At 40.4% G+C, this 24,931-nt stretch overlaps 1 pseudogene; it reads left to right on the top strand.

The window, feature by feature from the left end:
* The first annotated feature begins 6,875 nt into the window (after positions 1–6,875).
* On the top strand, positions 6,876–23,641 carry LOC115508096 (annotated as a pseudogene).
* Positions 23,642–24,931: the final 1,290 nt, after the last annotated feature.

Here is a 24,931-nt window from a genome sequence, read left to right as displayed (position 1 = left end):
ACTTAACATGTAACCTGGAAATACCACTCCAGAGTATTTGCTCCAGAATGAAATCCCATGCTCACAAAATAAAAGGTGTGTAAATATGTATAGCATCTTTCTTAGTGTTAGAAGCTAAGAATAAGTCAAAAGTCTTTCTAAATATAAAGGAATAAACCAAGTATAAAACATCCATCAATGGGATGCTTTTCCACAGAAATGTGACACTATTGATGCAGAACTGAAACTAGGAGAACCTCAAAGACATGATGTGAGGGAAGGGAAATAGTCTCAAAGACTACAGAGGTGGTGTGGCCTGAGACATTCACACAGCCAGCCTAGGTGTGACAGCCTAGGTGACAGTGTTTGGTTGGACTTTATCTCTTTCTGCCCCACCCCCACATGATAAGTTCCTCTGCTGCATGTTGAATGTTGTCCTATGTTCAACAATGCTCTGATGTATGGAGTCTCCACAGACTGAACCTCACCACCTCGGACTCCTCTGAATGGAGAGTTGCTGAGACCAGAATCTGATATGTGTTCTGACAGCAGCTGTTCCCTCCACTGTCTCTGGCTCTGCCTCTCTCCTGCAGGTGAGGAAGAGTAGATTAGGAATCCTCCACTGAATCCATCTGTCTCCTGCACCTGACTCTCCCACAACACGAGGCCCAGACCTTCCTCACACTCAACTACAAATGAAGTCAGTTTTACCGGAACAGATTTGCCCCTTGGTTTAGTGGATTGCTCCAGCTACCCCTTTCCCTGGGTAAACTCTGCAGCTGTAGGTGGGGACAAACTGAGGGATCAGTATAAGGGTGGTTGGCAGATGAATTTCTTTGAGGCTTGCTTGTCCTGGTGGCATGAGACTCCTACCATATAAGTCAGGTCTGGGGCGACCAGGCTCCCAGCATCCCTAGTGGACTGTGCCCAGGGCTAAGCTTCCATCCTGGGAGTGGGGATGCATACAATGAGTGAGTCCCACATCTCGGTGGCACCTGCAGGGGCTTGGCCTCTACAGAAAACAGCTTGGGATCACTGACATTCTGTCCCTCTGGGAAAGAGTCCTCTTAACAGGAGCTGGGCACCGGGAACGCTGTGTATTGGCTACAACAGTCTGGAGTGGAGGTTGCAGCCAGGCTCAGTGGCACACGCCTATAGTCCCAGCTCCTTTCACTGGAGTTTCCATTTGTTGAGCTGGGGTGGGGAAGGAAAAGAACATACCTTGACTCAAAACCCTAGCTGTTCCCTCTGTCAGTATATTTTTTTGGAATAAATGCTTCTTCATGGGCTGTATGCCAACAAGGCCATTTGTAGACACTTTAAATACATTGATTTTTTTTTAATTCAAATTCAAGTTAGTTAACATGAAATGCAACATTAGATTCATGTGTAACATATGGTGATTCAACATTCCCATACAACACCCAGTGCTCATTATGAGTGCACCCCTTCATCCCCATCACCTACTTCCCCCAACCCTCCATTCACCTTCCCTCCGGTAACCATCAGTTTATTCTCTATAGTTAAGAGTCTGATTGGTGTGCTTACTTGTTCCATGGGTTAAGGCCACGACTCTTGATTTGGGCTCATGTATTGATCTCACTGTTACTGAGATTAAACCACACATTGGTTCCTGTACTGACACCACAGAAACTGCTTGGGATTCTCCTTCTCTCTTTCTCTACCCCTCCTCCCATTCTCTCTCAAAATAAATAATAAACATTGAAAATATCATCTATTTCTTGGTTTGACTCTTCTCTCTTATTTTTCCCTTTGTTCATTTGTTGTTTCTTAAATTCTACATATGAATGAAATCACATATTTTTCTTTCTCTAACATATTTCATTTTTTCCAAAGATTGTGCTGACTTTATTTTACTTAATTCAACAAACAAGGGACTCAGTAACGTACAATGGGGTCCAGAGGAATGTGGATGAGTAAGAAATTAAATCTAGTGAGCAATAGCACTTTGGAAAAACTCCTTAGAAGAAGTGAATTAAACTAAGCTTTCCCTCCACCTGTTTTATTGAGATTTACTCAACACACAGCACTGTGTAAGTTTCAGGTGTTCAGTATGATGATGTGACTTACATATATTGTGAAATGATTACCATAGTGAGTTTAGCTAATATCCACCATCCATAGATTAAGCAGAAAAGTTAGAGAAAATAATGTTTCTTTCACTTGTGATGGAAAAACTTAGGATTAACTCAATTCATTAACTTTCACACATACCACAAAGCAGTGTTCAGTAGTCACCATGTTGTCCATTACATTCCTAGGACTTATTTATCTTCTAACTTGGAGTTTTTCCCTTTGACCACCTTCATCCGATCCCCTCCCCTACCTCTGGTAACCACCTATGTGATCCTTTTTTTTTGTTTAAGATGAAATTTATCGTCAAATTGGTTTCCATACAACACCCAGTGCTCATCCCAACAGGTACCCTCCTCAATGTCCATCTCCCAATTTCCCTCCCTTCCCTCCCCCCATCAACCCTCAGTTTATTCTCAGTTTTTTAGCATCTCTCATGGTTTGCCTCCTTCCCTCTCCATAACTTTTTTTCCCCTTACCCTCCCACATAGCCTTCTGTTAAGCTTCTCAGGATCCACATAAGAGTGAAAACAAATGGTATCTGTCTTTCTCTGTATGACTTATTTCACTTAGCATAACACTCTCCAGTTCCATCCACGTTGCTACAAAAAGCCATATTTCATTCTTTCTCATTGCCAAGTAGTATTCCATTGTGTACATAAACCACAACTTTTTTATCCATTCATCAGTTGATGGAAACTTAGCCTCTTTCCATAATTTGGCTATTGTTGAGAGTGCTGCTATAAACATTGGGGTACAAGTGCCCCTATGCATCAGTACTCCTGTATCCCTTGGGTAAATTCCTAGCAGTGCTATTGCTGGGTCATAGGGTAGATCTATTTTTAAGTTTCTGGGGAACCTGACACTGTTTTCCAGAGTGGCTGCCCCAGTTTGCATTGCCACCAACAGTGCAAGAGGGTTCCCATTTCTCGACATCCTCTCCAGCATCTAGAGTCTCCTGATTTGTTCATTTTAGCCACTCTGACCTGTATGAGGTGCTATCTCAGTGTGGTTTTGATTTGTATTTCCCTGATGAGGAGCAATGTTGAGCATCTTTTCATGTGCCTGTTGGCCATCTGGATGTCTTCTTTAGAGAAGTTCTCTGACTTATTTCAGGTATCATAATTCTCTCTAGCTCCAACTATGTCATTACAAATGACAAAATGTCATGCCTTGTGGGCCTGAGAAATATTCCAGTGTGTGTGTGTGTGTGTGTGTGTGTGTGTGTGTGTGTAGATATATCACATATTTTTTACCCATTCATCAATCAAACAGCACACATGGGCTCTCTTCATAGCTGGGCTGTTTTTGATAGACCTGCTATAAACATAGAGGTACAATTCCCTTAAATTAGTGTTTATGTGTCCCTTGAGTAAATACCTAGTAGTGAAATTCCTCAATCATAAAGTAGATATACCTTTAGCTTTTTGAGGAACCTCCATACTGTTTTCCAGAGTGGCTGCACCAGTTTGCATCCCACCAGCAGTGCAAAAGGGATCTTCTTTCTCTGCATCCTCGCCACCTGTTGTTTATTGTGCTGTTGAGTTTAGCCATTCTGTTCAGTGTGAGCTGATATTTCATTGTAGTTTTGATTTATATTTCCCTGATGAGGAGTGATGTTGAGCATCTTTTCATGTGTTTATTGACCATCTGCATGTTGCATTTGGAAAAATGCCTATTCATGTTTTCTGCCAGTTTTTTAATAGGATTATTCAGTTCTGGAGTTGAATTTTATACTATATATAGAAAACCTGAAAAACTCCACCAAGAAAACCCACTAGAACTGATAGAATAAACCAGTAAATTTGCAGCATACAAAATCAACATACAGAAATTTGTTACATTCTGATACAACAAAAATGAAGCAGGAGAAAGAGAAATCAAGGAATCAATCCCATGTACAATTACACCAAAACCCACAAGATACCTAGAAATAAACCTGACTAAAGAGTTAAAAGATCATTACTCTGAAAAATCTGGGACATTTATGGAAGAAATTGAAGAAGACACAAAGAAACGGAAAAATATTGAAATTATTTGAATTATTGAAATATTGAATTATTGGATTAAAAGGAAAAACATTGTTAAAATGTTGATACTACCCAAAGCAATCTAGACATTCAATGCAAGTAATTAAATGCAAATATCCCTAATAATGCCAGTATTCCTCACAGAGCTAGAACCAATAATTCTAAAATCTTCATGGTAGGGGCACCTGGGTGGTTCATTTGGTTAAGCATCTGGCTTCAGCTCAGGTCATAATCTCACAGTCCGTGAGTTTGAGTCCCACATTGGGCTCTGTGCTGACAGCTCAGAGCTTGGGGCCAGCTTCAGATTCTGTGTCTCCCTCTCTCTTTGCCCCTCCGCTGTTCATGCTCTCTCTTTTTGTCTCAAAAGTAAATAAAAACATTTAAAAAATAAAATTATCACGGAATAACAAAAGACCCTGAATCCACAAAGCAATCATGAAAAAGAAAAAAACTGGAGGCATCATAATTCTGGATTTCAAGCTATATTACCATGCTATAGTCAGCAAGACAGTATACTACCTGCATAAAAATAGACACAGAGATTAACATAACAGATTGGAAAACCCAGAAATTGACCCATAACTATATGGTCAACTAATCTTTGACAAAGCCGGAAAAAGTATCAAATGGAAAAATGACAGTCCCTTCAACAAATGGTGTTGAGAATACTGGACAGCAACATGGAACTGTAATGAAACTGGACCACTTTGTACAATATACACAAAAATAAATTCAAAATGGATGAAAGACCTGAATGTGAGAAGGGAAACCATCAAAATCCTAGAGGAGAACACAAGCACCAACTTCTTTGACCTTGGCCAGAGCAACTTCTTACTAGACATGTCCCCATAGGCACGGGAAACAATAGCAAAAATGAACTTGGGACCTCATCAAGATAAACAGGTTCTACACAGCAACAAAACAATTAAAAAAAACAACTAAAAGGCAACTGACAAATGGGGCAAGATATTTGAAAATGACATATCAGATACAGGGTTAGTATTCAAAATCTATAAAGAACTTATCAAACTCAACAGTCAGAAAACCAAATAATCCATCATGGAGAAAGAAGATGTGGTATATATATACAATGGAGTATGACTCAGCAATCAAAAAGAATGAAATCTTGCCATTTGCAACTATCTGGATGGAACGGGAGGGTATTATGCTAAGTGAAATTAGTCAGTCAGAGAAAGACAAAAATCATATCACTTTATTCATATAAGGCCTTTAAGAGACAAAACAGATGAACATAAGAGAAGGAAAACAAAAATAATATAAAACCAGGGAGGGGGACAAAACAGAAGAGACTCGTAAATATGGAGAACAAATTGAGGGTTACTGGAGGGGTTGTGGGAGGAGGAATGGGTTAAATGGGTAAGGGGCACTAACGAATCTACTCTTGAAATCATTGTTGCACTATATGCTAATTTGCATATAAATTTTTAAAAAATTAAAAAAACAAATATGTTAATGAAGAAAAAAAGAGAAAATTACCTCCACATGATCATGGCCACTATGAAAGCCCACATCTGAAAGCATATTGAAGAGTAAAAAACTAAAACCATTCCTGTCACATCAAGAGCGAGGCAATGATGATCACCCCCAACATAAGTATTCCACATGATAATGTGAAGAATAAACATGCTGCCTCAAACCATATAATCGTGTCACATTGCTGATTTGGATGAAAGTCACATGAGAAACAGCCAGTCCAAGTACACTGATGACCATTCTTTGTCCCTTGACAGCAGGATATAAATCTCCTTTGGGAAACTCCCTTCCCTGTGCCAGGAGGGGAGAACCATCCTTAGCACCAGAATAAGGAACTCAGGGACAAGAAGGTTGTGCAAACAAACTTAGTTACTTGTTGACAAATTAAATACTCCCAAACCACACCTTTGCCTTAACTCTTGCCAAATTCAGTGTTTTGTTGTATGAAAGTCACAAGTGCCACCTGCTTTGTTCATTCTCTGTGTGTCATATTATTAGGAAGCCCAAACACTTGCAAAATGAAATTTATTCTCCCCTTTAGATCAGTGTTATGTCAATGAATCCTTAGACCTGGTTAAAGCCCAGAAGAAAAGAAGGGAAAAGCATTCTTCTCCTACAACTGGAAGAAGTACACACAAACTTTGGCAATAAAAAGAAATAAAAGACATTTAAAACAGTGAGAAGGAAGAAAAATGACCAGTTTGCAGATGACATGATCTTAAACAAACCACTAGATATACCACAAAAATATTAGAACCAATTTTTAAAAATGAGGAAAAGTGCAGGATGCAAAATGAACAAAAATAAATAAGTAAAAAGTAAGCCACCTGTGATTCCACAAACCAGCATGAAAATACATTTAAACCAAATAAAAACATTATACAACCGAAAATGGCACAGAATAACGTATTTGGGATTAAATTTCAAAAGTATTTAAACTACTTGTAGAGTGAAAATGACCTTTGTTGATGAAAGACCTGTAAAATTGCACAAGTGCCTGCAAATATAACTATGCTCACATATTAGAATGCTTCATATTGTTACAGCACCATCCACATAAACTAATATAGAAGTGTGTCCCTAACGCTGTCGTTCACTTTTAAAGATTCAAATCTAAGTCTGGACTTTGATATATATGTCAGAGCACGTGCAAATAGGGCCCTCTCTGTGCTGATAAAACCAGCCCATCCCAGACCCTACAGCTGGGAGAGGAGCCCCAAACCCAGGACTCCCAGGTGTTCCCATTCTGTGATCAGCACAGAACAAAGACACCTTATCATGGAGTTTGTGCTTGACTGTATTTTCCTCATTGCTCTTTTGAAAGGTAATTCATGGTGAATGAGAGACACTGAGTATGTGAACGGATATGAGGGAGAAACAGTGGATGTGTGACAGTTTCCTGACCACGATGTCTTGTGTCTGCAGGTGTCCAGTGTGACGTGCAGCTGGCGGAGTCTGGGGGAGACCTGGTGAAGCCTGGGGGGGTCCCTGAGACTCACCTGTGTAGCCTCTGGATTCACCTTCAGTAGCTATGGAATGAGCTGGGTTCGCCAGGCTCCAGGGAAGGGGCTGCAGTGGGTCGCATATATTTATACTGATGGAAGTAGCACAAACTATGCAGACTCCGTGAAGGGCCAATTCACCATCTCCAGAGACAACTCTAAGAACACGCTTTATCTGCAGATGAACAACCTGAAGACCGAGGACACGGCCACGTATTACTGTGCTAGAGACATGGTGAGGGGACTTCACTGGGAGCCCAGACACAAACCTCCCTGCAGGAGGGGATCAGCACCACCAGGGGGCGCACAATATGCACAATTCTCCTTTGTGTTCCCAGGAGCAGGTGCAGATGGAGGTTACAGGCAGGTTTCCTGTCAGGGTCTGGGGCTTCCTCTCCACACAGCAGTTTCCCCAGGGAGCCTCCCTGGATATATGATTCTCTGTTTAACTATTAATTATCTGAATTAGCAACTGTGTTGTCATAGGGAAACTAGACTAACATCCACAAAGACACAGTTGTTTGCACTTGCTCTACTCCAGTCCCTCAATATGACTGAATTACAGATTTCCTGAGGCACAACAGCTGAACCATTACAGGATTCCCAGATGCGCTCCCTGTGCAGCCAGGACCACAGGATCCCACAGCTCCCCATTATCTTCACCCAGCCCTTGTCCCAATCAAACAACGTGACACTTACCTACTGGCACTTCCTACTCAGGACTTTAAATGAGCTACAGTTTTATTCATTTCCTCTAAAGAAGAAATAATGCATCTGCATGTATTAGTCAGGATTCTCCCGAAGAACAGAAACCAAAGCACATTGGTTTATATGACTAAATACATTGATAAGCCCCACATTCCTCTCTCACATGCTGGAGACCCAGGAAAATGTGTGATGTAATTCTCGTCTGATTCTGAACTAGTGTCTAGTATCAGAACGTGGAGAGCTGATGATTTAACTCTTAGAACAAGGGCCAGAGAAGACCAATGTTCCAATTCAAACACACACATGGGAAGTAAAAATGAGGGAATTCTTCCTCCCTCTTCATTTTATTCAGAACCTTGGGGCGCCTGGGTGGCTCAGTCGGTTAAGCGTCCGACTTCAGCTCAGGTCACGATCTCGCGGTCCGTGAGTTCGAGCCCCGCGTCGGGCTCTGGGCTGATGGCTCGGAGCCTGGAGCCTGCTTCCGATTCTGTGTCTTCCTCTCTCTCTGCCCCTCCCCCATTCATGCTCTGTCTCTCTCTGTCTCAAAAATAAATAAACGTTAAAAAAAATTAAAAAAAAAAAAACCTTAATGACATGGGTGATGTCCAGGCAGATAGAAACTATGGATAGAAATGCCAGTCTCTCCAGTTCCATCCACGTTGCTACAAAAGGCCATATTTCATTTTTTCTCATTGCCACGTAGTATTCCATTGTGTATATAAACCACAATTTCTTTATCCATTCATCAGTTGATGGACATTTAGGCTCTTTCCAGAATTTGGCTATTGTTGAGAGTGCTGCTATGAACATTGGGGTACAAGTGCCCCTATGCATCAGTACTCCTGTATCCCTTGGGTAAATTCCTAGCAGTACTATTGCTGGGTCATAGGGTAGGTCTATTTTTAATTTTCTGAGGAACCTCCACACTGCTTTCCAGAGCGGCTGCACCAATTTGCATTCCCACCAACAGTGCAAGAGGGTTCCCGTTTCTCCACATCCTCTCCAGCATCTATAGTCTCCTGATTTGTTCATTTTGGCCACTCTGACTGGCGTGAGGTATAAGCCATACAGAGAAAGACAGATACCATATGGTTTCACTCTTATGTGGATCCTGAGAAACTTAACAGGAACCCATGGGGGAGGGGAAGGAAAAAAAAAAAAAAAGAGGTTAGAGTGGGAGAGAGCCAAAGCATAAGAGACTGTTAAAAACTGAGAACCAACTGAGGGTTGATGGGGGGTGGGAGGGAGGGGAGGGTGGGTGATGGGTATTGAGTAGGGCACCTTTTGGGATGAGCACTGGGTGTTGAATGGAAACCAATTTGTCAATAAATTTCATATATAAAAAAAAATTAAAATAAAATAAAATAAAATAAAAACAAGGAGAAAAAAAAAAAAAGAAATGCCAGTCTCTTCTGGAACACATCACAGACATCCACAGAAACAGTGGGGAATCTGGGCACCCATGATGCAGTCAAGATGACACACAAAGGTAATCATGAGAAGTCAAATTTCTGTAAACGCGGAGCTCAAAGACTGAAGATTTAGAAGTCCATGCCATAACTGGCATGGAGCCTGGTGGGCATAGCTGAGCTTCTGTGGAGAAGGAGGGCAGAGTCCCATAGGGGGCCTTTTGGTCTGAGAATCCCCTGGGAGACTTGGGGAGAGACAGCTCCCTTCTCGGGGTGCATTTGGTAAAGAGTGCATTGCCTCTCATGGGGCAGGAGAGCTGACGGGTACCATTGCACTGCCATGGTCATTAGCATAGGAGCCTGTGCTGAGAGCAGCTAACTGAATGCTGCCTTCTTGTTGTCCTTCACCATGAACTCCAAGACCCTAGTGTTCATGCAACTGCCTTTCTGGGATAACCAGATCCAGCCAAAACACAGCAAGACCATCTCCCAGGGGATCAGTAGGGTCCCTGTCACCTTGAGTTCATACAATTTGGAGTTTTCAAACCCAGCTAGAGCTCCTGAGATAAAACATAAGAGCCCTGTGCCGCCAGGTGGGCAAATGGTTTGGACACAGGCAGGCGAATGCAGTGTTCTGATGGAAGCCTAGGACCCACAAGTACAGATTGTTCTCTCTGTGGGAGGGCTTCCTGAACAGGGGAGGCTGGGAACTCAAACTCCAGGGACTAGAGAGGGAGCTGATGCCAATATTTCCTCTCCCCAGTCAGCATGGACAGAATTCAGTGAGCAGCACATCACCTTCCAGTAGAAGCTGAGCCACTGACACCAAGCTATACCCCATTGCCTTCCTCAGGTGCTTCCTTACTAGGGAAAGAGTGCCTGGAAACCAGACCAGCACCATGCCCCTCCCTCAAAAGACCACATATACCCCCACAGGCACCAAATCTACTGACCATATAGTGAGGCATAGCTTCACTTTTAGGGGAAATAAGAATTAGCCTCTCTTCACAGGCTGAAAAAAACTCACCTAGTTAAAATTCACAACATTGTAGACAAGGTCTAAACACTCATCACTGGAGACAAGGAGAAACTCTGCAGAGGACTTAGCTGAGGGACAGAACAGCCAATATAAGACAGCACAGTGCACACAGAACATACAACAAATGCTTCCTAAAGTGTCAAGCCCTCAACAGTAATTGTACACCTCTCAATAAAGACACTACTCTAGAAGAGAAAACTTAACAGGATTTTCTAAAAGATATAAGAAAGTGGAGACATAGACATACACCATGATCGAGGAATTCATCCCCCCCCTCAAAAAAATGATAAAAGGTCATTGCCAGGGATATTATTAAAACACATATAATTAATATGCCTCAAACAGAACTTCTAAAATCTCTCACAAGGTAGTAGAATTTTTGAAAACTATCATAAGGATACTAGCTGTGCTTGAAAAAGCATAGGAGACATGAATATACCCTTACTGCAGATAGAAAAGACCTAAAACCTAGTCATGCTGAAATTTTAAATGTTGTAACCTAGATGTGAAACTGATTGTTTATGATGACCTCAAGGCGGAAAGAAGCAGATGAATCAGTAAGTGACACAGAAGATAAAATTATCAGGGAAATGAAGCAGAAAGGAAGAGGAAAATTGAAATATTGCATCACAAACATATATATAGGAATCTCAGCAACTCCATAATGTTTAATAAAATGCTTTTCAAAGGAGTCTCAGAAGAAGGAGAGGGATAAAACAAGGGAAGAAGAGTTATCTGAGTGAATTACCATGGGAAATTCCCAAAACTGGGGAAGGAAACAGACATACACATCTAGGAGGCACGTAGAACGCCATTAATTAAAAAAAAATCAGGCCAACACTGAGACATATCATAGTAAAATTGGCAAAATACACAGAAAAAGGAAAACCCTATAAGCACCAAGACAAAAGAGGTCACTAACTAAACAAGGAAGATAAGAGAAAGATTATGGCAGATGTATCCACAGAAACCTTCAGGCAAGAAGGGAGTGACATGATATCCACAACATGCTCAGTTGAAAATTATGCAGCCAAGAATACTTTCTCCAGAAAGGCTGTCATTCAGATACAAGAAGAGATAGAATTTCCCAGAAAAGCAAAAACCAAAGGAGTTCATGGCCTCTAAACCATCCCTGCAATAAATATTAAAGGGGATTCTTTGAGTGGGAAAGGAAAACTAAAAGAAACAAAGACTAGAAATAAGCAGAGAAAATCTCCAGAAACAGTGACTTCAGAGGCAACACAATGGCACTAAGTTTGTATCTATCAATAATCACTGTGAATGTAAAAGGGAAAAAATGGTCCAATCAAAAGACATAGGATATCAGAATGGATTTAAAAAATGCAAGACCTTCTATAAACTACATACAATAGACTCATTTTCAACCCAAAGCAACTGTAGATGGAAAGTGAGGGGAGGGAGAACAATTTATCAGGCTAATGGATGTGAAAAGAAAGGTGTAGTATCATACTCATATCACACTAACTAGATTTTAAACCAAAGTCTGTTACAAGAGATGAGGAACTCAGTACATCATCATGAAGGTGTCTATCCAACAAGAAGATATAAAGCTTTAAATATTTCTACATCAAAAGTGCAAGCACTGATATACATAAATAAATAAGAAACATAAAAAACTTGTTGATAATAATACAAGAATAATAATAAAGAACTTTAACACACCACTGACCGAAATGGACACATCACCTAAGCCAAAATTAATAAGGAAACAATGGCTCAAAAAGGCACACTGGACCAAATGGACTTAACAGATATATTCAGAACATTCCATCCTAAAGAAACAGAATGCTCATTCTTTTTGGCTGCACATGCAACATTCTTCACAACAGATCACATACTATGTCATAAATCAGCTCACTACAAGTTCAAAAAGACTGAGATCATACATGCACATTTTCATACCAAACACTAAGAAACGTGAAGTCAACCACAAGAAAAACTTTGGCAACGCCACTAATACATAAGGTTAAAGAACATTATGGTAAAAAATGAATGAGCTTTTCAGGAAATTAAAGAAGCAATAAAAAATACATAGATGCAACTTAAAATGAAAACATGTCAGTGCCCCATCTGGATGCAGCAAAAGTGGTTGGAAGAGGGAAATATATAGCAATGCAGGCCAAACTCAAGAAAGAAGAAAAATCCCAAACACACAACCACTTCACAACTAAAGAAGCTAGAAAATGAGCAGCAAGTGAGCCCTAAAGCCAGCAGGAGAAGGTAAATAAAAAACAGTAAAGCACGCAAATGATAAAGGAAGAAACAAAACATTAGACAGATCAATGAAAATATAAGTTGGTTTTTGGAATCATAAATAAAAATGATAATCCCAAGGCCAGATTTACCAAAAACAAAAGAGAAAGGACTAAGTCAATACAACCACAAATTTAAGAGGGGAGATCACAACTAATAGCACAGAAATGCAATTAGAAGAAAATATTTTGGAAATTTATATGTTAACAAACTGGTCAATCTGGAAGAACTGGATAAATTCCTACAGTAATGTAAACTACAGTAACTGAAATAGGAAGAAACAGAAAACCTGAACTGACTGATAATGAACAAAGCAACTGATCCATAATCAAAACTCTACTGAAACACAAAAGACCAGGGCCTGATGGCTTCACAGGTGAATTCTAGCTGATATTTAAAGAAGAGTGTACATAATCTATTTAAGTAGCATAGAAGATTCTAGACTTCTCAAACTGTTCCAAATAATAGAAATGGAAATAAAACTTCCAAACTCATTCGATAAGAACAGTATGACCATAGTTCCAAATCAAATCAAACCCCACTAAAAAGGAGACTTAAAAGCCACTAGCCCCAATGAGCATAGATGCAACAATTATCAAGAAAATAATTGCAACTTGAATCCAAAAATATGTTAAAATTATCATTTACCACGATCAGGTGGGATTCATTCCTTGGCTGTAAGGGTGGTTCAATATTCACAAATGACTCAATGTCATACAACACATCAATAAGATAAAGAATAAAAACTATATGATCCTCCCATTAGATGAAAAAAAAAAAGCATTTGAGGGGCGCCTGGGTGGGTCAGTCGGTTAAGCGTCCGACTTCGGCTCAGGTCATTATCTCGCGGTCCGTGAGTTCGAGCCCTGCGTCGGGCTCTTTGCTGACAGCTCAGAGCCTGGAGCCTGTTTCGGATTCTGTGTCTCCCTCTCTCTCTGACCCTCCCCCATTCATGCTGTCTCTCCCTGTCTCAAAAATAAATAAACACTAAAAAAAAATTAAAAAAAAGCATTTGGCAAAGTACAGAAACCTTTTGTAATAAAAACCCTCAACAAGGCATAGAGGAAACATACTTCAACATCATAAAGACCATATATGAAAACCGCACAGCTAATATCCCCAGTGGGGAAAAAAACCTTTTCCTCTACTGTCAGGAAATCAAGAGGGATGCCCACTCCCATCATTCTACTTAACATATCACTGGAAGTCTTATCCTCACAAACAGACAACAAAAAGAAATAAAGGCATTCAAATTGGCAAGAAAGAAGTCAAACGTTCACTCTTCACAATGACATGACGCTCTATATAGAAAACCCAAGAATCCACCAAAATATTGCAAGCACTGATACACAAATTCAGCAAAGTAACAAGATACAAAATCAACATGCAAAAGTCTATTGCATTTGTATACAGCAATAATGAAGAAACAGAAAGACAAATCCAAAAACTCCATTCCCTTTAAAATTGCACCAAAAAAATAGGATAACTAAAGGGTTAAAAGATCTGTACTCTGAAAAATACAAACATGATGAAAGAAACGGAGGATGACACAAAGAAATGGAAACAAATCAATGTTAAGGATCAAAGAAGCAAGTATTGTTGACATGTCTATGCTACACAAAGAAACAGGAGACTTTATGATTGCAGACTTCATGCTATATTACAAAGCAGTAGTGATCAAGACAGTATGCTACAAGCACAATAGAGACACACAGATCAATAGAACAGAATAGTAAGCCCAGATATGCACTCACACGTGTACGGTCACCTCATCTTGGATGAAGTAGGAAAGACTATGTAATGGAAAAAAAAGACAGTCTTCTCAACGAAGGGTGTTGGGAAAACTGGACCAGAACATGCAGAAGAATGAAACCGAGCTACTTTCTTACACGATACACAACAATAAATTCAAAATGGGTGAAAGACCTAAATGTGAGACAGGAGACTATCAAAATCCTAGAGGAGAACTCAGGCAGCAACTTCTTTGACATCAGACATCGCAACTTCTTACTAGACGTGTCTCAGAAGGCAAAGGAAACAATAGCAAACGTTAACAACTGGGGCCTCATCAAAATAAAAAGCTTATGCACAACTAAAGAAACAATCAACTACACTAAAAGGCAACCTACAGAATTGAAAAAGGTATTTGCAAACGACATATCTCATAAAGCCTTTCTATCCAAAATCTATAGAGAACATATCAAACTCACCACCCAAAATACAAATAACCCAGTGAAGAAATGGGCAGAAGACATGACTAGACACTTTTCCAAAGAAAGCATCCAGATGGCTAATGAAAAATACTCATCATCACTCAACATCAGGGAAATACAAATCAAAACTATAATGAGATAGGACCTCACAACTCTCAGAATGGCTAAAATTAACAACTCAGGAAACAACAGATATTGATGAGGATGAGGAGAAAAGGGGACTCTTATATTTTTGGTGGGAATGCAAAGGGGTGTGGTCATTCCAGAAAACAGTTTAAATACTTAAAACTGAAACTACCTTGCACTCCAGCAATTGTTCTACTAGGTATTCACCCAAAGGATACAAAAATTCACCCAAAGGATACAAAAGTGCACCCCAATGTTTATAGCAGCATTAACAATGAGAGCCAAAGTGAGGAGAGAGACCAAAAGTCCACCGAGTGATGAATGAGCTATATGTATAGAATGGAATATTAGAAAAAAGAATGAAATCTTGCCATTTGCAAAGATGTTGATGCAGTTAGAGGATATCATGCTAAGTGACATAAGGCAGTCAAAGAAAGACAAGCATGATATTATTTCCTCATATGGGGCATTTAAGAAACACAACAGATGAACATAGGGGAAGGGGAAAAAAGAGCAAGGAAAACAAAAGACTCTAAGGTTAGAGAACAAACTTGGGGTTGTTGGAGGACAGGTGTGTGGGGGATGGGATAATGGGTGATGGGGATTAAATAGGACACGTGTTCTGATGCATACTGGATGTGAATGTAGGTGATGAATCAGTAAATTCTACTACTGAAATTAATATTACATAGTATGTAATCTAATAAAAATTTAAACACAAACTTAAAAAGTTAGAAAAGTGGAAAAAAAGGAAGGGAGAAACATTGTCACAAATTTTCATGAACATGGAATCTAAGGTAGTGAGTGTAACTACTTGCATTTATTCATTTTAACCCAAACTGGTAGTGGACATTAATTAACATACTCATGACTTTTCAAGTGGTTCCAGGTGGGCTGGAATTCAACCACAGCTGCCCTTCCTGACTCCACTGTTCCGACACCCCATGGGCAGCTTGTCCAGACACCTGCACAAGAACCCAGGTTGGGTCTCAGCAGGGACCCTCATCTGCAGAACTGGAAAGTGTGGAGAGATGACCATTCCTGCCAGGCTCCAGGTTTCCTCCCGCAACCTTGCTGGCTCCACTCCCTCATATTCCTTTCCCTTCTCTTTGAAAAGAAGCATGTCCCCTGTTTCTGGTGCATGAAAGTGAGGGGCTATGTGTTCTATAAATGTTCATATGACAGATCACTTACATGGGGACAAATAAAAACCCATATTGTGCAGCCTGCCTCACGGGCTCCTATCACCCAAAGTGGCAGAGTACTAATAAACCTAAATATTCATTTAGTAAAACACTGTACAGCATGTTGGAAAAGTATTAGGAGAGGAGAAGCCTGGAACAAATCCACAAATGCAGATATGAGCTCCCCTTGGAAGGAAGAAGAAATCTTATACTCCCAAACATGCAAAACAAAAAATAATTTCAGGAAATGATGAAACAGTTTCAGTGTATTCTATTCATGAAGTGTCTCACAGTGACAATGCACAGAATGAATTGTCAGCATTTCAAATAGAATTGTGAAGGAAAAATATTGTGTCACGAACTTGGTTGTGTTCACAGAGTTCAATGGCTCCTGACACATATAGAAACCCCCAAACCTGTAAAGGTTAATGTGTTTTTTGACCCCGGAGCACATATATCAAATCTAATGAACAATCTGGCCAAAAAGACACACACAGCATCTCTTGTGAAACTAGAGTTCAATTTTAACATGACAACAGAATTTCCATATATTTTGAAAAACCATGTCATTAAAATGAGTTACTACACTCTATAAACTTAAAACAAACAACAGTCACCAGAGACCAATTAGGGAGCAAGTCAGCATTGAGAGAAACCAGAAAAAAAAAAAGATTTTGGATACATTGTAAATCAAGAAATTAGTGGGGTGCCTGCATGGCTCAGTTAAGCATTTGACTTCAGCTCAGATCGCGATCTCATGGTTTGTGGGTTTGAGCCCCGTTTCAGTTTCTGTGCTTACAGCTTGGAGCCTTGAGCCTGCTTCAGATTGTGTCTCCCTCTCTCTGCCTCTCACCCACTTGCTCTCTCTCTCTCTCTCTCTCTCTCAAGAATAAAAATTTTTAAAAAAGTTATCAGTCACAAGCATTCAATCATTATGAAAACCAAAATTATACTTAAGAACCAAAGGCCCATAAAAAGAAATAGTATAAATGGGTTTTGTGAAAATCAAATATTTTTTTTCTGCACACGTGACAATCAGTAGCAGTAAGACAAGGTACAGAGGAAGAGACAATATTCACAAATTGCCTATCCACCAAGGGACCTGCATCCTGAATATGCTAAGAACCCTCAACAGTCAATAGGAAGAAAGGAAACAAAACTCAATAAAACAAGCACAGACTGGTGTAGTATACATCCTATCCTTGTGGTTATAGACACGTTAGGTACGGACTGGAGAAGACTCTTCACACCATCGACTGTCAGGGAAATTCATATCAAGAACGCAATAGGTGCCCTATACACACATCCCGATGGCTCAGGTATGAAGGGAACACTGGGAGCAACATCCAGGTGAGCATCCAGCACATGTGGGGCCTCAAACACTGCAGGTAGGAATGAAACACGAACACCAGCTATGGAAAACTGTTGGCTGTTGCTTATGAAATTATACATGCATGACTTAACATGTAACCTGGAAATACCACTCCAGAGTATTTGCTCCAGAAAGAAACCCCATGCTCACAAAATAAAAGGTGTGTAAATATGTATAGCATCTTTCTTAGTGTTAGAAGCTAAGAATAAGTCAAGTCTTTCTAAATATAAAGGAATAAACCAAGTACAAAACATCCATCAATGGGATGCTTTTCCACAGAAATGTGACACTATTGATGCAGAACTGAAACTAGGAGAACCTCAAAGACATGATGTGAGGGAAGGGAAGTAGTCTCAAAGACTACAGAGGTGGTGTGGCCTGAGACATTCACACAGCCAGCCTAGGTGTGACAGCCTAGGTGACAGTGTTTGGTTGGACTTTAACACTTTCTGCCTCACCCCCACATGATAAGTTCCTCTGCTGCATGTTGAATGCTGTCCTACATTCAACAATGCTCTGATGTATGGAGTCTCCACAGACTGAACCCCACCACCTTGGGATCCTCTGAATGGAGAGTTGCTAAGACCAAAATCTGATATGTGTTCTGACAGCAGCTGTTCCCTCCACTGTCCCTGGCTCTAGCTGTCCTCTGCAGGTGAGGATGAGTAGATTAGGAATCCTCCACTGAAACCATCTGTCTCCTGCACCTGACTCTCCCAAAAAATGAGGCCCAGACCTTCCCACACTCAGCTGGAAATGAAGTCAGTTGTTCCAGAACAGATCTGCACCTTGGTTTAGTGGATGCTCCAGCTCCCCCCTGCCCTGGGCAAAACTCTGCAGCTGCAGGTGGGGACAAAATTAGGGCTCAGTTTAGGGGTGGCTGGAAGCTGCATTTCTTTTAGGCTTGCTTGTCCTGGTGGCATGAGACTCCTGCCATATAAGTCAGGTCTGGGGAGACCAGGCTCCCAGCACCCCTAATGGACTGTGCCTAGGGCAAACTTCCATCCTGGGAGGGGGCTGCATACAATGAGTGAGTCCCACATCTCAGTGGCACCTACTGGGGCTTGGCGTCAACAGCAAACAGCTTGGTGTCACTGACATTCTGTCCCTCTGGGAAAGAGTCGTCTTAACAGGAGCTGGGCACCGGGAACCCTGTGTATTGGCTACAACAGTCTGGAGGGGAGGTTGCAGCAAGGCTCAGTGGCACATGCCTATAGTCCCAGCTCCTTGCACTGAAATTTCCATTTGTTGAGCTGGGGTGGGGAAGGAAAGGCACATACCTTAGCTCAAAATTCTAGCTGTTCCTTCTGTCAGTATATTTTCTGGAATAAATGTTTCTTCATGGGCTGTATGCCAACAAGGCCATTTGCAGACACTGTAAATACATCATTTGAGGTTTATTCAAATTCTACTTAGTAAACATGCAATGTAATATTACCTTCAGGTGTAAAATATAGTGATTCAACATTTCCATACAACACCCAGTGCTCATATGAGTGCGCCCCTGCAACTTAATCACCTACTTCCTCCAACCCTCCACCCACCTTCCCTCTGGTAACCATAAGTTTGTTTTGTATAGGTAAGAATCTGTTTTGTTGTGTTTATATGTTCCATGGGTTAAGCCTAAGACTCTTGATTTGGGTTCATGTCTTGATTTCATGGTTCCTGAGATCAAGCCCCACTTTGGTTTCTGCACTGACAGCAAAGAGACTGCTTGAGATTCTCTTTCCCTCTTCCTCTTCCCCTCCCCCATTCTATCTCAAAATAAATTTTAAAATATTGTAAAAAGTTTATATCTTGGTGTGGCTCTTCTCTCTTATTTGTCCCATTTCCCATTTGAAGTTTCTTAAATTCTACATATGAATGAAATCATATATTTGTATTTTGCTCACTTGTTTCAGTTAGCATAATACTCTGTAGCTCCATCCATATCATTACAAAGAGCAAATGTCATTCCTTTCAGGGCTGAGAAACATTCCATTGTATGAGTGTGAGTGTGTGTGTGTTTGGGGGATAGATATACCACATATACTTTATCCATTTATCAGCCAATGCTTACTTGGACTGTTTCCAGAGCTGGGCTGTTTTTGATAGGGCTGCTATAAACATAGAGGTACAATTCCCTTTAAATTAGTATTTTTGTATCCTTTGGGTAAATACCTAGTAGTTCAATTGATCAATCATAAGGTAGTTGTATTTTTAGCATTTTGAGGAACACCCATACTGTTTTTCAGACAAGCTGCACCAATTTCCATTCCCATGAGCAGTGCAAAAGTGTTCCCCTTTGTCTGTATCCTCACCAACACCTGTTGTTTCTTGTGTAGTTGAGTTTAGCCATTCTGACAGGAGTTAGTTGATACTTCCTTGTAGTTTTGATTTATATTTCCCTGATTATAATTGATGTTGAGCATCTTTTCATGTGTTTATTGACCATCTGTATGTCACATTTTGGAAAGTCTATTCAGCCTTCTGCTCATTTTTTAATAGGATTATTCAGTTTTGGAGTTGAATTTGATACTATATATAGAAATCCTGATAAAATCCACCAAAAAAACTGGCTAGAACTGATACTATAAACCATTAAACCTGCAGCATACAAAATCAACATACAGAAATTTGTGCATTTTGATATATCAGTAATGAAGCAGGAGAAAGAGAAATCAATGAACGATCCCATTTACAATTACACCAGAAACCATAAGATACCTAGAAACAACCCTCTATAAAGAGTTAAAAGAGCTTTAATCTGAAAAATCTGGGACATTTATGGAAGAATTTGAAGAAGATACAAATAAATGGAAAAATATTCCATGCACATGGATTAAAACAAAAAAAAAAAAAACATTGTTAAAATGTTGATACTACCCAAAGCAATCTAGACATTCGATGCAAATAATTCACTGTAAATATCCCTGTCAAATAATACAAGAATTCTTCACAGAGCTAAAACAAATAATTCTAAAATTATCATGGAACCACAAAAGACCCCGAACACCCAATGCGATCCTGAAAAAGAAAAAAAAAAACTGGAGGCATCACAATTGTGGATTTCAAGCTATATTACAATGCTGTAGTCATAGAGACAGTATGGTCCTGGAACAAAAATAGACATATAGATTAATGGAACAGAGTATAAAACCCAGAAATGGACACATAACAATATGGTCAACTAATCTTCAACAAAGCAGGAAACAGTATCAAATGGAAAAATGACAGTCCCTTCAACAAATGGTGTTGGAAAACTGGACAGCAACCTGAAACTCTAATGGAACTGGACCACTTTCTTACAATATACACAAAAACAAATTCAAAATGGATGAATGACCTAAATGTGAGACAGGAAACCATCAAAATCCTAGAGGAAAACACAGGCACCAACCTCTTTGACCATGGTTGGAGCAACTTCTTACCAGACATGTCCCAGATGCAAGGGAAACAAAAGCAAAAATGAACTATTGGGACCTCATCAAGATAAAAAGCTTATGCACAGCAAGGAAACAATCAACAAAACTAAAAGGCAACTGACAAAATAGGAGAAGATATTTGCAAATGGCATATAAGATAAAGGCTCAGTATCCAAAATGTATAAAGAACTTATCAAACTCGACCCTCAAAAAAACAAAAAATCTGGTGAAGAAATGGTCAGAAGACATGAATAGACATTTTTCAAAGAAGACTTCCAGATGGCGATAAGACACGTGTAATGAGGCTCATTGTCACTTCTCATCAGGGAAACATAAATCAAAAGCACAATGAGATAACACCTCACACCTCTCAGGATGGCTAAAATTAACATGGTAGGAATGCAAACTTGTGCAGCCATTCTGGAAAATAGTGTGGAGATTCCTCAAAAAAATTAAAAATAGAACTATCCTGTGATTGAGCAATTGCTTTACTAGGAATTTATCCAAAGGATACCAAAATGCTGATTCGAAGGGGCACAGGCACCCCAATGATTATAGCAGCCCTATCAACAATAAGGAAATTGTGGAAGAGCCCAAATATCGATCAAGAGACAAACGCATATAGAAGATGTGGTAAATATATACAATGGAATATTAGCCATCAAAAATAATGAAATCTTGCCATTTACAACAATGTGGGTGGAACAACAAAATACTAACCTACGTGAAATAAGTCACCAAGAAAAAAACAAATATCCTATGATTTCACTCATATGTGGAATATAAGAAACACAACATAGGGGAAGGAAAAAGAAAAGAAAAGAAAAGAAAAATAGAGAGGGAGGAAACTGGAAGAGACTCTTAAATACAGAGAACAAACAGAGGGGAGGTGGAGAAGGTGGGCTAAAAGGGAGATGGGCATTAAGAAGGGCACTTGTTGAGATGAGAACTGGGTGTTATATGTACGTGATGAATCACTAAATTCTACACCTGAAATCAATACTACACTGTATGTTAACACACTTGAATTTCAATTAAAAATATTACAAGAAAATTAAATACATACATATGTGAACTCTTGGGACTACCTCAAAATACCAAGCTTCTGAACAGTGAAGGAAACAATAAACAAAACTAAAAGGCAACCTACGGAATGGAAAAAGATATTTGTATATGGCAGATCCCCATGGTTAGGATCCAAAGTATGCAAATTTTTAAAAATTATTTTGACATATCAGTACAGAGTGTCTGCCCATGCATACTTTGTGTGAGAAGCAAAATTCGTTTATTGTGGTAAGATCTCACTGAAACTGAGATCCACCCTCATGGATCTAAAATTTAACCGTACAGTACAGTATTGTTAACTACACGTGTATTGTTGTGGAGAAGACCTCTAGAACTTAGTCGTCTTGCATAACAGAAAATCACACCCCTTGATATCTAACCCTCATTGCCTCTTGCTGCCAGCCCGTGGCAACTGCCACTCCACTCTCTGTTTTATTGTTATCAAAACCCAAATTCAGCTGCCTGTTGCTGGAAAGGTCACCGTTCTAAGTTTTAGTTTTGGTGGGAAACGAATTTGAGCTTTATTCAGAAGGCCAGCCACTGGTGAGAATGCAGACTCTTGTCCAAAAGCCAACTTTGAGGGTTTCTGCCTGACCCAGGGTTTTTTAAAGTAGTAGAGGGTACTTAATCAAACAAGGGAGTTCCATTGTTGACAACGTCTTTTGATCATGTGCAGACTCCATGGTGCAAGCTGCCAAAGTTACCACAACTCCCCAGCATCTCCAGCTGAGAAGGGAACCACACATGCATGGGAGGAGACTGCCAGAGGCCAGGAAAGAACCCCCATGAGGGATTACAGCAGAAAACCCCTGGGGCTCACACATGCTCAGCAGTACTTTCTGTTCTCCCCAGCTGGCATAAAAAAATACTAAAATACATCCTTGTAGTTCACCAAGCATCACACGGAATACTGGCAAATGTTCTCCTCAATAAACTCAGAGGAAGCTTCAAAGCAAAAACCAAAATAAACAAATAGCTTGAAAACTAATATCTAACCAGAATGAGACATGAAAAATGACAAAGCTATTTTTTTCATCACCTATAAAGGTAAAATTGGCAATCTCCACCTCCACATCCCAAGGAAGTAGGAAGCATTGGTCTCCATAATGAGGAAAAGTAGTCATCCATAGAAAGTGACCTAGTAGTACCAAAGGACATGAAATTGGTAGAGAAGTTCAGGGTGTTATAATTGCATATCTCATATTCACTAGCTGGAGGAAAGATGGAATGTGTTGAATAGAGCCATATCTCTGGGTCCAAGTCCCTACCCATGTCCATGTGACACACTTGAACTGGCCCACCTGCCTCTCCCACATCGACCCCAGCTGAACTGATGTGCAGGGTCACCCAATGCCACACCCTGGGACTGTTACCTTACCCCACAGGTGGCTCCCAGGTGCAGGGTGCTGTCCACCTGGCAGAGCCCTCTGTTCTGTCAGATTACCTAGACCTCTCTTTGCTGAGGATCCTCCATTTATCCATTCTCACTGGCAGGTGTCCCTGAGAAGGGGCATGAGGCTGGCAGAGGGCCAGTTCACCCTGAGGGCGTCCCTCTTGCAGTTTGCACTCTGGGCAGTGCTGGCTCCTGTCCAGGGTTCTCAAGGTCATTCCTCATGGCGCTACATCTCCTTCAGGTGGTAATTACAAAGAAGGAGCTGCACAACGACAAGGGCATTCAGATGCCTGGCTGGCTGTCCTGTAGCCTGTGTTTTGGGGACAAGAGACACGTTATCCACATGCGGTGCTAGAAACCCTTTTGGTCCATACATCTGCTGATGATGACTCAGGATGCTCAGGGAGCCTTGCAGATGGACTACCCCTCCATGCCTCCAGACTATTACTACCTCGGCTACCTGGAGGAGATTCCTCTTTCCATGGTCACCATGGACACGTGCTATCAGAGCCTTGAAGGTATCATGAAGTTGGATGACCTTGCCTATGAAATCAGACACCTCAGCAATTCCCAACATTTGAACACATTGTTTCTCAGATAATGGCAGACACCAATGCAATAGGACCTACTTATAACCTGGGATAAGGAGGATAGGGACCCCCTGTTCCTCAAGCAAATGCCAGTGCAGTCCTCAGGATCTATAGTAAATTATAGTCATCCCATCAGAGATTTTGCTCTCAGTTCCAAAACAATATACAGTCTGTTTAACCACGGGTCAAAATGTGCCCAATTCCTAATAAGGCTAGTTCGCTTAACTGACTCATTGTTTCATGGGATTCGTGTAAGTTACTATATTGGTTTCATGATATTTTATAATGAGAGATATCCAGCTAATATGGGCAAATATGTGTTGTATCAGAGTAGGTATCCTGACAGATGTTTTTTTTTTTTCGATAGTATGAGTCCAAGTGTTTTCGAATTCTTAAACCACATTCATCCTTAATTGCGATTAGAGATGGATCCCATGAAGTTAATTTCAGTCCGGTTATATGCAGTATATGCCGTCCACAAAGCCCCATCATGATGGGTTGTTTAGGCAAACATTATTTACTCTTGTCTGTCATAGCATCACATCAGGTTGCAAAAAATATTGGTTTGTGGGTTGACACTGATGAATATGCTTGCCAGAAAAGGTCCAACTGCATTAGGACCCAATTCCCTTGTACACCTGAAGCTTTCAGTAAGTGTTCCTTCATTCATATGCAGCACAAAATGAGTGGCAGATTAGGCAAGTGCCTCTTCAACATCTAAATGGTGCATTGAAATAAAAGCCTGAGCCACAATAATTTCTGAAACTACTTAGCTGACCCAGGCAAGCACTGTGACTGCAGCTCCTTAGAGCAGTGTTACAGCAATCTGTGCTGTATGAGTGATGGTATTTTAACTCCTGGGGACAAATGTAATACAGGCAGATGCTGTACACACTGCACCTATTCTGATGCTGGGACACTCTGCAGAACAATCCAAAATATATGTGATCTTCCAGAATATTGTCGTGGGGTATCCTTGGAATGTCCTGATGATTTCTATATGCAAGATGGAACTCCGTGCACTGAAGAGAGCTGCTGCTATCATGGAAACTGCA

This window comes from Lynx canadensis, chromosome B3 (assembly GCF_007474595.2).
Source record: "Lynx canadensis isolate LIC74 chromosome B3, mLynCan4.pri.v2, whole genome shotgun sequence".
Lineage (NCBI taxonomy): Eukaryota > Metazoa > Chordata > Mammalia > Carnivora > Felidae > Lynx > Lynx canadensis.
This window is presented reverse-complemented; position numbering and strand designations above follow the sequence as displayed.